The sequence below is a fragment of the Dreissena polymorpha genome, chromosome 12 (genome assembly GCF_020536995.1).
Source record: "Dreissena polymorpha isolate Duluth1 chromosome 12, UMN_Dpol_1.0, whole genome shotgun sequence".
NCBI lineage: Eukaryota > Metazoa > Mollusca > Bivalvia > Myida > Dreissenidae > Dreissena > Dreissena polymorpha.
The window spans coordinates 55269487-55285772 of NC_068366.1; the positions used below are offsets into that span (position 1 = coordinate 55269487).

The 16286-nt window shown below is 33.0% G+C and overlaps 1 protein-coding gene across 1 annotated transcript in view; it reads right to left on the bottom strand.

Moving 5' to 3' along the window:
• LOC127852628 (uncharacterized) overlaps nt 1-8538 on the bottom strand; it is a 276162-nt gene extending 267624 nt beyond the window's left edge. Inside the window, exon 1 of the mRNA XM_052386580.1 lies at nt 8509-8538. The gene's annotated coding sequence lies outside the window, so the exon portion shown is untranslated. The remainder of the gene's footprint in view (nt 1-8508) is intronic.
• Nucleotides 8539-16286: the final 7748 nt, after the last annotated feature.

Here is a 16286-nt window from a genome sequence, read left to right on the forward strand (position 1 = left end):
TATCATTTTTGCAGTATTTATATCTCTTAACAAGTATTCCATATTTAATTATTATGGTTAAAGCCATATATGAGGCCCTATATGGGAACTTACTAATTATTGTTTAGTGTATATGAAATTCAATACTAAGTATCAGCTCCAATACTGAGTATGAGTAAAATGAGAACACGATTAAGCAAAACAGTACCATATATATTTTTTTCCTAACTATTCATAAACTTCAGTTCATATCAAATGCATGATATAAAATATAATAATTATTTTTCAATTACAAGCAAGCTTACTAACAAATGAACTTGATCAAGTCTAAACAACTTCAGTGTTGAATATGCTATCTTTATTCGGTTTGGTTCTTGTAATATTTGTTAGAAGTAATTGTCTCCTAAACAATGATAATTCAATAGTCTGTTCATGTAATGTATGATTAATGCATAATTATACACAACTAAAATTATCAGTAGATTAAAACTCAGAATGAGGCCCAATTCTTGGTTTTTCACGTATACCAGTATTATCTAAACATGTCATGAAATGTATTATAGATAATTCCATTAGTTCTATACAGCATTAATTCGTAGTGATGTCATGTATTCAGATCATATAAACCTATTTATAATAGAGTGTATACTTAATTGTATCTAATACTTTTGGTATATAATTGTATTATGTAAGTATCTTATTCTCTTACACAAAGGCCTTCACAATGGCACAACTGTGTATAGAGTAAATTTGCCTCCATGCATTTCATTTACATCTACCAGAGCAGGTGTTTTTACAGTTGCATTTGATAATCTCTCTACAACTCTTAGCATTTCCGGAAGGGAACTCCAAAATGGGACCCAAGTGTCATTGTTCTTGATCCAACCCCAGTAACTAGGATTAGGCAACTCAGGATTCGCAATCATGGCTTGACCCCAAACGTGACTTGCTTGATAAACCGCCCTTTTAACATGCTTGACTTGTGTGCATCTGGTAGGTGGAATCAATCTGTCTATTTACTTGAGAAAAGAGATGCTTCATAGCTTCATTTACAAATGCATGGGATGAGGTTTTGCTTTACAATAAGATAATGTATTGTTCCACAACTTTGAAACTCTCATCTGTCACTGAAATCAAGGGACTTGACAACCGTTTAAAAACTGGAAAAAGATGAGGGAGCGTAATGAAAAGCGTGAATGCTGTTTTTGTGCCAATGCTTGCAAATGCAGAGACAGTATCGCATCCTGACAATGCATGAACTAATAAAAGAAATAAAAGGTCAAACGAAACATCTTTGCCAAGACGAGTGGCTATCAAATGAGCTCGTATGTACCTGAAATGTGTGTTGTGTCCAAATACTAGCCACAGTTCACAATTTTCAAACTGACTGATGGTGCAAATCGATAGCACTAAGACATTTGTGTCAGTTGCATGAAGCATTACTCGTTTGTAGCCGTGTTTATACGCATCCACAGCATGCAAAATCATACGAGAATCAGCTTCCTCATGGTTGCAAGGCTGTATATATTGCTGATATCTGGTTCCACTGGCTCAGTGCTGCTGTTGACAACTAAAACATTCTCTCTAAAAGTGGTCAGAACCACCTTCCCTGGTGGTGTTTTCAAAAGACTAATTTGTGTTGCCAGAAACTCGTAAAGTGTTGTTTTGTTTTCATCAACCCTTAAGAATGATTTCCAGTTAGCAGGAATTCGAGTCGATCCGTTTACTCTGATTTAATCGCCTGTCTCTCGACTGTGTCTAGTATGTACTTTGAGGCTGTTGGGGTTGTACGTATTCCATACTACATCGACCCTGTCGACTGACATTAGCTGCTTAGATACATAAGGTAATACAAGCTTCAGTGCATAATCACTGGACGTTAGAACTCTCTTGTCTGACCTGTTGGGATACAGGGACTGAACAATGGCAGCACCATTTATTATGCTAACCTCTACAGGAGGACTCATCTCTGGCGATTCCTCTTCTCTTTCTAGACACTTCAGTAGGTCTGCTTTACTACCTAGTCTCATCTTATTATTTCCTGCTATAGATGGGGACCATGCATGATTTTCGGGTTTAAAAAAGTGGCTTAATCACCGTCTCTCACCTGACATGAAATATACATTATAGAAAATAATTTAATGTCACTTTTCATACTCTTAACTTTTGATGCCTTTGTCTCTTTCTTTCTGGACCCAGTTCGAAAAGGGGAAGTGAATTTTTCTTTATTGTCTCGTAAAAACCTTTTATATTGTTGCTTAGACCTTCAACAATCACAGATTCGTACTGAGCTTTTCCAATTGATTCTGCTGTCTTGACTGACATGATTACCTCAGGAGAGATCACAACTTTTGTGTCAAGTGTATAAAGGTCTGATGTGTCTTCTTCAAAGGGATTTCCCATATCATCTATTGTTTCGACTAGCTGGCGTACCCGAGTCTGAAACTTTTTTTGTTTAGTTTGCTTTTCCTCATGGTGTTTCGTATCATCTGAATTGTCAGTATTATCACTCGCTTCCATAAGAATGCGTGATGTTTCTGGTGCAGACACCATCCATCTTCGAAGTGCATCTGGATTTTCGGTTAGACCAACGAATCCACCGTCACCCTTTACTATAGCATTCTGCTGCTCATGAATTTGGTCTTGAGCAAGTGCTAAAAATCTGTGTTTAGTTTTATTTGTTACAAAGTGTCCTTTTGTGAACTCTTCGTGGACATCGATACTTCTTTCTTTAATTAAAATTAAATCATGTGAATGGACAGTCAGTCAACGAGTATAATGAACATGGTCTATTGCAAACATCCATGGCACCATCTTACCCAGGCATTCTACACACATCTCGTAATTAGCCTCCCTTTGAGATTTCATAAACTGTAAACACAGTATTTCAAGCTCCAATGTTTTATTCCAGTACGCAAATTCAGGGTGGATAATATCCATCATATCTGACCACTGCTGATAATCTAACTTTTCAGCACTATCTGTGACTCTTTCGGTATACTCTTTATAAGCTTTACACTTCAATATATAAAGAGCAGCTACCATCACTTGGTGGGCCCACTGACCACGTGAAGTACTAGCACCATTCTGTATGCTGTCAGCTCTACCAGCGGAAAGTCCTTTTTCGTACAAAAAGTCTACAAGATCTTTACGTCTGGTTTTATTGTGTACTGTAAGGCCCATATATAAGGGCAACATTGTCTCTCTATCTAAAGGATGCAGCGTACGAACATGTTTTGAATCTTTCTTGACACGTTTTACAACATTAAAAACCAGGAGCTGTGTCATTGAAGAAGCAATACCTTTAAGGTAATATATTGTTCCAGTCTCGTGACAAATATCTGTCCCAGACAGTATCATTTCAACTAGCATATTTAAAGATTTGGGCAGATCTTGATACTGGGCATCAATCAAAGAGCCTTTAAATTCATACTTTTTGCTAAACAGGTCTTTTCGTACAATACTTGCAGCTCGTAATAAGGTGACAGCTTCATTGTCGTGATTTATACTATTTGCACAAAGTACGGCATCACCAATAACTTCTTAAATGACAATACAACCTCATAGTTTTTTGGTATTGAATATATATGAACCACAGGAAACTAGATCTAATTAATTCATTTAATTATATAATTTAAGTCAAGTTCAACACTCCATTACCAAATATCATGTTGGATACTCATGTGGATAATTGCTGAAAAGTAAATTGTAAAAAAACTGTTGTTTTTTTTAACTTACTGATTAGTGACATAGATATATATATTATGTGCACATTTGTTATGTGATTTACAAAGGTGAAGTTGGTATTTGGTTTAAAAATTAATGTTTTTTTTCATGAAATTTCCTTGCTAGAAAAGTTTGGGTTACAATCATGACAATACTTAATATACATGTATATAGCAGCTTATCATTCTATTATTATAAATTGACAAGAATTCTATAAAATCTATGTGGCGTACTATTTATGCTATCTCAACTTGTTTATATGAACATTAATTGATGTACATTGAAAACGTAAGGAATATATAATTGTTTACTTCTGAATAATTTGATAGCTTTATTATAGTTGTATATAACATAATTATAATTATGCTCTGAGATCATTACATACTCTTCGCATATATATATATATATATATATATATATATATATATATTTATATATATATATATATATATATATATATATATATATATATATATATATATATATATATATATATATATATATATATATATATATATATATATATAATATATATATATATATATACTTTCCATTACATAGTTTAATTAACATTAATTAATATGTTGTTTAATTCAACAATAAACAATGTACATGTTCTGTTATGTTCTTTATATTTTAATCCATCATTCAAATACAAGCATGATGATCTTTATTAAAATGTACTTTAGTTAATTAATATTATCTCTTTGATACCTATTAGCCCGACAAGATAAGGTTTAATATAATGATTAACCTATAGATTTGAAATAAAGGTAAATACTATATGAAACGGGTATTAAATATATTTACTTCTACTTCTAATGTTATACAAGTGTGTATATGTATTAAAGGTAATGTACTTATAATCTCCCCTTTCAAATGCGAATTTGGAGGATTATCATGTAATGCATCCATAAATACCCATACAATTTCAACAGATCATGCACCTCTCATTCATAATATTGCATTATTTTAACATTTAAATCATTTTCACACAATAATTGTGACATATAGCAATTTCAGGAAAATCTCTATCTCAGAAAAGCCGTGTTTACCTCCCTTTTGAAATTGGTTTAAAAGTAGGTTCCCGGACAGATAGAGCTTGTCCTCACGTCTTATTTTATTAAGGGTATATTAAATAAGCTTCATACCAATTTTGGTGCTTTCTTCAGAAAGTTGAACATCTTTGGTATTTTATGTGCCATAACCTATTCACTACAATTATCGTATTTCGAAAACGAGGTCAACCATTGCTATCTGAGTATTAGATATATGCTAGTCAGCAAATTGTAGTTGTAAAGATTTAAATTATGTTGAACTGTTTTAAACTTTAAAAAAATGTTGATCTAACTTAATGACACTTATAAAGTAAAACACTGAAGGCAATTATTATTGTATTAAATAACTTAAAGCAGCTTGACATAAAACACAAAACACAATACCGAATGGTCGATGCCTTTGTGGAATTTATTTTGAATTATGCACGTGAAGAATAGGAAAATACCACACTAAAATAATAAGAAAGGGCGCTTTTAAAGCTATGCGTTTTAACTTTTGACTGGTGCATTTGCTATTTTCAGTAAGTATCTACTCAAAAGTGAAACGTGAACGTCCGTACATTCGTTACATTCTACTTTCAGTAGGTTGATTGTCCACAGGTAGACAACGACGAACGAGATAAACGCGATTTATCCTGTCAAAATTATTTTATGCATTCTTTACACTGTAATTAAGTACTACGTCCTTACTTCTTGATTATTCTTAAATCGTGATATTTTGCCTGCACGTTTAGAACAAAATGATTAAAAATAAGTATACATTATTTTTACAACTCAGTGCACAGCAAATACGCAAGGCATTCCATAACCTACTTCAAAACAATATGACACAAAACAAACAAGAGACAGATTAAATTTGACTGTCACACATTGACGTTATTGCATTTTGCGTATGTTTGCTTGTTTTTCAATACCCGAACATAAGATTTGCAAAGACATTAGACTCACGTGCCCTTCACTGGGTCCGGAAGAAACGGAAAGTCATGAGTAGGTAGAGTTCACAAGGTATCATAACCGACACAAAATGCGTTTTGCGAAGGACTTTGTTATTTTGATTTTTATATTTCAATAAAGCTTCACGAATATTTGATAAATAGGTAACTTTAAAGAATTCAAAATGTTTGCGTTTTGGGGAGTTTTCAGAGTACCGAAACAACAATACTCTAACACGAACGAACGACAAACGAAATTATGTTCATATTGGCGCGTATATTCGTCGATCAGATTGTTGTACTGGCGTCCTTTCAACCCTGATATCATACCAATACCAAAGAACTACAAATGCCATAATTGTCGTTCTGAGAGAATATTAACGTTTATAATGAAACAAAAGGAAAACGAAACGCGAAACAAACTTTAGCGGAACGTATTGCATTCGTACAAGAATTTCGCCGTGGCACAGCATTGGGCCGCCCTCTTTCTGGGACAATCCTTCTGCGTCCCAGTACATTTGCGGACTCCTTTTAACTTAGTATTAACGCATAAGAGTTGGAAAGAAAACACGGAATCAACGTAAAGTTGACGCCATGACGTCGTGGAAAGCCTATAGAACTCAGTACGCACGCAGTGAAAACGGAACATCCCGAGAACTTCGTGTACACACGTTCTTACGATGACTATCGCCTTACTTAACGAAAGCGCCGATAGTTTCTTCTGAAGTAAATGATACAGGAACAATAGACAGGACAATAAAAATCTAAAACGCTATCAAAAAGATTTGTTTATAGAATAAGTACAAATAAATAAAAAAGGTGGTGAAATATTGCAAACCATTCAATACCAATCGGAAAATCAGAAATATGTATCAAGGGAGCTTTGTAGTTCGCGAGCAAGTACATGCCCGTATGTAAATGTTATTTCGGATTGGAAAGACGTTTATTTATGTTATTGTTTTAATTAACGTTTTCATTACATCATTACTATTTACGAGACTGAACGACTTTTTCATTCGGAAGCTAATGTAAAAGTTATATCTTTATTTTTCTTATTTTGTGTGTTACTTTTCATTATACTGTTACGATCGCTTCATTTTCATTTTCGCAGAAAGGAACACATTTTTTTATTAGTTGTTGTTGTGGTTCTGTAGTTGTTATATTTACCGACTTCGATACATACGCACAATATTAAATGCACACGTTCTGTGTGAAATCCTTATTCAAATTTTTCAAACAATTTCAAATAATATGCAACATAATTTGCAGATTTATATAAAAAATACTGAATTTTACCGCTACCTTGACGCCCAAAATCGCAAGATAAATGTTTGTCGTCACAAAGTTTAACGAAATTACAGCCCTATAAAAAAAATCGACAGCCTTCAGCAAGAAACAAGACAATATTTTATCCGTAAAAAGTATTTAACTAAAAGTGATATTATGGGCATCTAACAGTTTATAGGTGTCTATCGCAACCGTTGTTCATTTTTGGTGTTTTCACTTCATATACACTTATATTTGTTAATGCAGCATCAACATACTAAAACAATATCCCGGAAAGAGAAAAAATAATGCATTTGAATATCAACCGTAATTTCGTTTGACAACTGATCACGCATGTACAATGTGATACTAAATTTAGTTTTACTGAAGATTTTGCAGACAAAGACACAATTTTCTTTTACGGATCATTTCGGCTTACAGGACTGGCTGAGTTACGTTAAATATCGAATATAAAATATTTTTTTATAAACAACTGGTAGCAAGATGAGTTGTAGATAATTGGTCTGTAACCACATTTTAACTTATTCTTTTGACCTGTTAATTCTTTTCAGCTCAATTCAACAGTGAACAATGCCCATAATATCACTTTTTTAATGTAATTAGATATGATTGCTTATAAATCGTTTATGTTTTTAAATGACTTAACTAATTTTTATAGTAAAAAAAAGTTGAACAAAAAAATGAAGTCGCCGGTATTCGAACCCGAGTGGTCATGCTCCGTAAGAGGATGCGCTACCACTGCGCAACACACTAATGCGGAACATACTACCTAGAAAAAAACGTTAACTAGCTTTTGCCAATTACAGACTTGTTTTACGAACGAATTTTTTTTTATTTTCTAAGAACGTTTTTACACTAAAAATGGTCTCAGAAACGTTCTTACAAGAAAATCTTCAAAAAAAGTTTGCAAGTAATAAATTGTAAAATTTAGAAAATACTAAATAAAATATCTTATCTGTTTCGTCTGCAAACATCCCACATCCAGGAATTTTTATCCCTTGGTACACGTGCACCTGACTGTGAGACGTTTTTCTGATTTTCGGTTTGCAAAAGTCTATTGGCTAAAGCCAATAGCCTTAAAAACTAACTGACTATTAAACTAACATCAAATTTGAAAAATTCGTTCTTGAGCTCTCACTCGGATATTGATAAAAACATATTTGAATATCCCTTACAACGCTACGTCAAATTTGAATCATTTTGTTCCTGAGATCTCACGTGCAAACGTTTAGTATGTTTTTCAGTTAATATAAAAGCATTAAAGTATATCTTTTATACAAAAGTCATTTCCACGCAAGTTGAATTAGTTAACTACCACTCCACAACCTCTAAAATATGTATACTGAATCAGTAATTATAGGAAAAACATTATATTTTTCTTTGCACATTATGCTCTTTTAGAACTAGAATAAACAAAAAATCCCGCAAAATTTGTATCGTTAACTGAATAAATAATTTCAATAAAATTTTGAACAAAGATACTAATGCACCCATACATTTGCTAATAACACAAGCACAACACTTACCAGATGATATCATCTGTATTGAAAAGAAAATTTAAGCATATTATTAAACACAATAAGACAGTTACTCGCACATCTGTAAACTTAATGAAGGCTGTCTATCAAGGTATGCACTATCTAACAAATTATTGCCAAATGACCCTTGTGAATTTCACAATCGGTTATCACATGCATGTTATCGTTGTACTATTAACTTGAGATATGAGCTTCACATCCTAGTATCAGCTCTTACGCGACAAATTCGCAAATCTTCACGCAGCCACGGTCACGGGCGTGTTGACGTATTAAAATTAATCTTTTTGCTTTATCCAGCGCTGTATCATATTATGTTTTTTTTCTACGTGATTGCTCCATTTGTTGCGCAAATATTGTTCATTGATACGGTTTGCAAACGTATGTTTGAAGCTTGTTTAGGTGTATGTTGGTTTTTTATTAATAACATCCTTGTCATTGGCAAATTATATGTTTTGTTGAATCTTATAACGCGATTACACGGTCTCGACAGAAGGTATTCTATGGCTATTTATTTTGACCAAATGGAGGACGCTGATTACGCAAACAGACAGTCTTTAACGCTGAAATGATTCCGAAACTAAGGTGCAAACAATTGCGAAATCACAGACTTTATTGCGATACTGTATCATGAATTTGTATGTATCTCATTGACGTGTGTATATACATTTTAACGGCTTAAATAATGCGGTGTTTTTGTTTAAACACTGCAATTACAACAACAGAAACGATTGGTACTTTTTCAGTATAAACGTTATGTATCGAGAGATTGCATGAATAAAGCCTTCTCGGTGTTATGTCAGTGTGTATTTCTTTTGTACTTACTAATATCTTTGAAAAAGGGAATGGGCTATTTCTACGAATTTATATTGTTATATCTCATATGGATTCTTATGTTGAAAACATACGTTTAAATATATTTCATTTAAGATCTCGGTTATATATATATCGAGTATAGACAATTCGTTAGATTGCCGCACATGCAGTTATTACTATGCATTTCTAACCAAATGAAGTTTTTGTTATGATATAAACGAATTTTAGAAAAAATAAAAGTAAAGTAAATATTGTGTAAATATTAATATGCATGGTGTTATGTTAGTTCGTAAAGAAAAAAGACCTTAAAGGACCTTGTTCACAGAATGACAAAGTTATTGGAAAACATAATGGTTCGCAAAATAGTATGTAAACATTATATTCAAATAAGCGGAATGATATCAATGATTGAGAAATTCTATTCATGTTTCGTTGATGGACAATAAACAATACAAAATTCAGAAATCAAAAGGTTTGTAACGCCATTCGTCGATAATTTTTATACATGTAGAAAATCCCTTTAAATAAGCGTTTAGTATTAAAATCTAAAATCTCTCTATTTGAAACTTGGGTTTCAATGGCAAACTGATACAAATAATGCGAATAAACGATTGCACTGTCTATATTGCTACACACTTGGTACATGCTTTTCTAGGTGTAAAGGAACTTAAAACGATGCTACGTGGTTTATAATTAGTTTGTTCAAAGGGGATTTAATCACTTTATATTACACGATGCGGAATGACGCACTTTAAGGAATCTTCACACATGTTTATACATAACTTCGGATTCACTATACAAAGATAACAATAGAAATACGCAATACAAAAATGTGAACTCAATAAACCTGATTTCGTTCGGTAGATAAGAATGAATATCATTTTGTATTCCTAAAATGATGAACAAATATTGACGGTTACACAAATAGTTTCATGAAGCGTTTAACATATGCCCATGTTTTCGGTTTACTAAATATGATGAATTTAGGTCTCGAGTATTTGTTTTACTAAAACGTGCACTTGTTCGAGCATTTATTGTTTATATCCGATCACTAACCACAAAAGATATCCTAAAATTGAAGATAACAAAAACTTATCCGCTGGATATCCAGATTTAGACAATTGGCTACTGGTAGATATACCCGATTTTGATCGTATTTACATTTCGTTTGGCGGGAAAAGATATGCTGATGTTGAGACAACAAAACATCTTATTGTGTTATTTACAAAATGTTATGTTTATTGTACACTTTACGACAAATCTCTTGCACGACGGTTACATTACATTCACCTCCGTGTTGGGCTCAGAACGGACTATTTTTATGAGAGCGTCTAATTCATGTGATGATCATTCCAAGCGTTCATCATGAAGGATACAGTATACTAAACAATCTCTTGCACGACGGTTATATTACATCATTCACAATCAAAGAAAACCGTCTCATACCATTATATCTTATATCAGTCTTTATGCATTATGATAATATAGATATAGTTGTTTGATGTTCACAAACCTACATTTTTGTGTAACAGAATATTTAAGATGTACAATTACTGTGTATGTACTCACATATATTTGAAAATAAATCTAAAAAGGGCAATATACATTATAAAAAGATAGTATAAGAGACAAAACCTACTTATCGGTTGGTACAAAGCTTTCAAAAGCACTTGCCATATTAATTCTTATTATTGTAATGAATGTATCAATGGTTGATTCAATCAGTAAGCCTTATTTGTGCCGAATGTGTTAATAAGTTTTTCCAAAGGAGGGGACCTGCATCCGGAATTCGCCCCCTCCCCCCGAAAGCCCCATGATTTTAGTAATTTTGAAGGCTTTGACAATCACTTCTTGAGCATGTCACACCTTATGTACTTTCATCAAAGTACCTTCTTATAATGCCAAAAAAGTGCTATGTTTATATGTAATACGTATAAACCGGGCGACAGAGAGTCTAAAGTTAAAACATTTAGCGATTGTCTGTGATTAGTGATAAATAATGTGTACGAAAAAGAAGTAAAATTAGTTAAAATAGGTTATTTTGATGTAGTAAAGTATGAAACATCAAATAAATTTATATTACTTTGGCGATTTGAGGGGGGGGGGAGCGTACGCCCCCCCCCCTTTGGATCCGCCTATGTGGATAACACCTGTTCACCAAACATGAATACCGGTACAATTTTTTTCCGGATAACGCAGGTATTGGCGTCATATGGGCCACTGTAGTTATTTTTCATACACTTCAAATCACAATTTTCTGTTTGATCAAAAAAAGTTTGGGCATACATTAGACGATAAACATATAATCAAATTGTATGGCCTTGTTTCAAAATGAGGCAATAGTCAAGTGATATACTGTCAACTTGCCATTGAACAACTCTAATGACAAGGGTTGGTATTATATTTGTGTCTGCAAAATATATCAATAATGAAACGCATGTCACCATTATAATGTATTTGTAAAATTTGTATGAATATGAAATTATTTCTGTTTTCAGGAAATACACTGCATGGATATTTATCGAAAAAACACATTCCCCCATAAACAGAAAGGCATTTGTTCACCAGTAACATAATCATTAGAAAATAATCAAAATCAGACATGAGAAATTCAGTCCCCCTTGTACAATGTTTAAGAGTTCAAATGTGAACAAGAGCATTGTCTAGCGGGTGCAGACGGCTCATCTATTTTTCTTTTTAACGGTGAATGGACTTATCTCAATACTTCAATCAAAGGGGGGAGGGGGGAGGGTGGAGAGGGGTGTATAGTGTGGGTGTATGGTCATTTATAGCATTATCTTTCAAGAAGAAAAAAAGAGAAAAAACATTGGGAGGGGGATTCTTGGGTGGGGTGGTTGGACAGTCATTCAAAAATAAAATAATAAAAAAAAATAAAAAAAATTAAACCATGTTTAGAAAAGAATTTTTATTTGGGGGGGGGGGTCTGAGGCTGGGCCTGGGGATGGTTTTTGTCATGTAAATGTTGTTTTGTCAAAGTATGAATCAAATCTGATCATAAAAAAAGAAGTTATGGCAATTTTAGCAAAATTTAATAATTTGATCTTGAGATTCAATGTCATTCAAATGTCAAGGTCAAATTCAACTTGTCAGGTACAGTACCCTCATGATAGTTAGAAAGTATTTAAAGTTTGAAAGTAATAGCCTTAATACTTCAGAATTAAGTGGATATAAACACAAAATTTAACAAAATATTCAAAGTTACTAATACAAAAAAGGGCCATAAATCCATCAAAATACCTACCAGAGTTATGCAACTTGTGCTGTACATTCCCCTTATGATAGTTAATAATTGTTGCAAGTATGAAAGCAACAGCTTTGAAACTCTAGGCATAAAGTGGACCTAAATACAAAACTTAACCAAATTCTCAATTTTCTAAGTATAAAAATAGCACATAATTCTGTCAAAATGCCAGCAAGAGTTATTTAACTTTGCCTGCCCAGTCCCCTCATGATAGTTAGTAAGTGTGCCATGTTTGAATGCAAAAGCTTTGATACTTTATGAGAAAAGTGGACCTAAACACAAACCTTAACCTAAACACAAAACTTAACCGGAGGCCGACGCTCAGGTGATGAAAATAGCTCATAATTAAAAAAAATGAGCTCAAAAGGGCATAAGTGATAATAAAGAAACATTCTACAGAAATTTTTTTGAGGCGCTGCATTCCTACACTGACCTGCTCTCCAAAACACAGGACATAAAATATAAATGGCTTTTCAACATGGGAATTCAGTTTCAAGCCACATACTGCATGAGTTCAATGAGAAGATATGTCCAAAGTCAGTAGTAAACCCATAATTGTTATTGCCTCTTTTTAGGCGGTTCATGTGCGCACATACACAATTCTTATTCTTTACCCACAGTTTCAAACCTTACATTCACAAATGTGGAAATGGATAAAAAGGAATTTTAAGCTATGTCATCAATGGTTTAATGGTTGTATCAGTCATAGTATGACAGTTGTCAAGTTTTTATTACTTAGATGTATTAAAATACCTGTACATTACTATAATCAGTTATAATCAAGTTATTTAAATTGTTATAAATTGTGAAATTGTTTTATACACGTAATTATTGAGTTTATTTTGTTCTCTCCTTTTTTGCATTATGCTGTGTTTGTATTGTATTGAGCATATTGAAACCATAAATGTTATTCTTTTGCATTTGAATTTTGCGTGATAGTTTAAGTGACTAAACACATCAAAATGATGTCAATTCATAAGGTTGATGTCTTTTCATTTATGTTAAAACAAATATTATTTTCAATACATTTGCATGTTGATTTTAAGGATAAAGTAAAGCAAATACAATACAAGCAAATACAATCATTTGTCCCAAATGCATCTCCTCTGAAGCCCTGCTGTGATTTGAACCCAGACCTCTTCCCTCTGGCAAGGAAAGTTTTCTATCTTGAAATACAAGGGCATGTTAGAGGAAAATTAGCATTTTTAAGACTTTAAACCTTAAAAATATTGTATCTGTGGTATAATGTAAAACTTTCCTTAAGATAATTTTTCACTGGATCTTTCTTACATAACACACGTACATCTGCGAATCTGCAATTCATTACAGCTTAACTTCAGTTTTTTTCATTGTTCATGTGTTTTCAGGTATCCTTATGTTTATCCTTATTGAATGGTATCTCCTGAACACAGGTGTTTAATATTGTTATTAAAATCTAACAAGACAGTATGGTTTTGCTTTTTTTCTGTTAATATCCCAGAAATATACCACCGTTTTAAGGGACTTGTTCTCATGTTTTTGTTTTTTTAATAATGTCAATTTTGTTTGACTACCATAATTGAAATATCTAAATACTGAAACACAAATATAATTACAGGAATCTAATGAAAAGAAATAGTTTTTTCTCCAAGTCTGCGAATAGTTATGATTAAAAATATACATTTCCTAGTATCAAACCATTCAGTATAAGTACAACATAATTAAAAAGTTGAAGTGTGGAATTTCCTGTTTATACATGTAGATCAGATGACTATAAATGATGGGGTCAAATGTTGACCGTTCGCTACAATTACAGGTGGTGGTAATGTTTGAACTAATCTTTGTAATTTCAGTAATGCTCATCTGAAACGAAACTGGAGTGTTGAGACAGGACAGTAACTATTAATTCTCATTGGGTAATTGTCGGCTCAGGTACAACATTTTAGTACCCCGCGAACACTTAAGTATACTCCAAAGTACCCGGGGTATGGAAAATATACTAAAAAGTACCCCCGAGTATGGCAAGTTGCCTTTAACTGTATTTTACTAAGCCGGGTAAATTGTAGAACCCCGGGTACTTTCAAGTGAAGTACATGTACATGTAGCACCTGAACCGACAACGACCAGAGCCTGATCATATTCTTATAATTGTAATAAGGAGGATATTTGATCATCTAAAATATGCCGTTCTTCACAGGCAGTCTTTACTGTCATATATTTAAATCACTAGCGGGGAACACTTTTTGCTTTTTGTCCATTTGGTTCACATTTATTTTGTAAGAGGTAAAAATCAGGTGTGTATGGATGTCATCTTTAAGTTTAAAGGGTGGACAAAAATATACATGGGTAATACATTTATATTATAAAGTCTACATGCTGAAATATATTGATTTTTAACACGAACCAACTGGTTCGTATGAATAATGTTCAAGAGCCTACTATTACTAATCATAATGTTAGAACTTAGACTTTACTAACATAACTATCAGATTTGATCACAAATTCACATTCTAAACATTAATTTAAAAATGTAAAATGTTAAAAAAATATTTTGTGCGTATACTGTACAACTAGGTCCCCTTATTTGTTCGATAAATACAACAGAACTGACCGTCTCCTCTCGGTAAATACACGTTTGCCGTCGAAGCAATGCCTAACGTCACTCAATTTGTTCATTTGTTTACATTTGTGAAGTGCGCGGAATGATTCCATCTGGGTAAATGGGCAAAACATAGTTCCAAGAAGATGCATTAATACTACCAGGTTTTTGCCCGATGAATTGTAAATTTAAAAGTCATATTTCTTCATTAAATGCATGAAATCTTAAATATCCAATCAAATATACATTGAATGCGTTTTGTTCGGTTTTACCTAAATTTTAGGCGAGGTGTATGTGAGAGCAAGGAACGACAACTCTGCGTGGAGATAGCTTTACGACGCTTACGATTTGGAGCGTTAAGTTTTCTTGCCGACACTAGATGACGTATGTGAGACAGAGGACAAAGATGTTGTGAACAGCAAGCTGTAAAGAATTAGTTAATTATTCTACTGTAAATATGACCGGATTTTGGTTAGCAAAGAGGTCTGGAGATATTGCTCGAACTTTTGCTCAGATTAATTCGCCAGTAACTAAACATTGAATGACAAAATATAAAATGTTCTGTACTTAACGTCGACATCTTCAAGATTCTGCCAATAAAAGTAGACGCGAGCACATTTGACAACAGAACCGGTACACGTCAAAATTGAAACAATGGAGAGCGACATACAGTTTCATTGAAGAAGCTCAGTCTCCTTATTTGTCCAATCGACATAAAATCGCATGCGCGTCCAATAAATTATCAGCACATCGAAGAAAATCCCATAATAGTTACAGATAGCCAAGAACAAGTTGCAGAACAACAATTTATAAGCTTAGCTCTTTCAATGACCCTTACGTCAATAGATATGTTTTAATTGGTACCTCAGAGAAACACATTATAATAAATTGCTATTAAACCGAAGACAAAAAACTATGCACTAGATAAACATTATCCGTTTCCTCATGTAAATAGAAAATGGAGAAATCCATTTTATCATACTCCTGATAAACGAACAAGTTCATTTAAATAATTTACACATAGCAACCTAACGAAAGATGATTGTGCAGACGGGGCTTTCTGATTGAAAGGTAAGCATCTTATAAAAAATATTTTAGTTAATAAAACAAAAA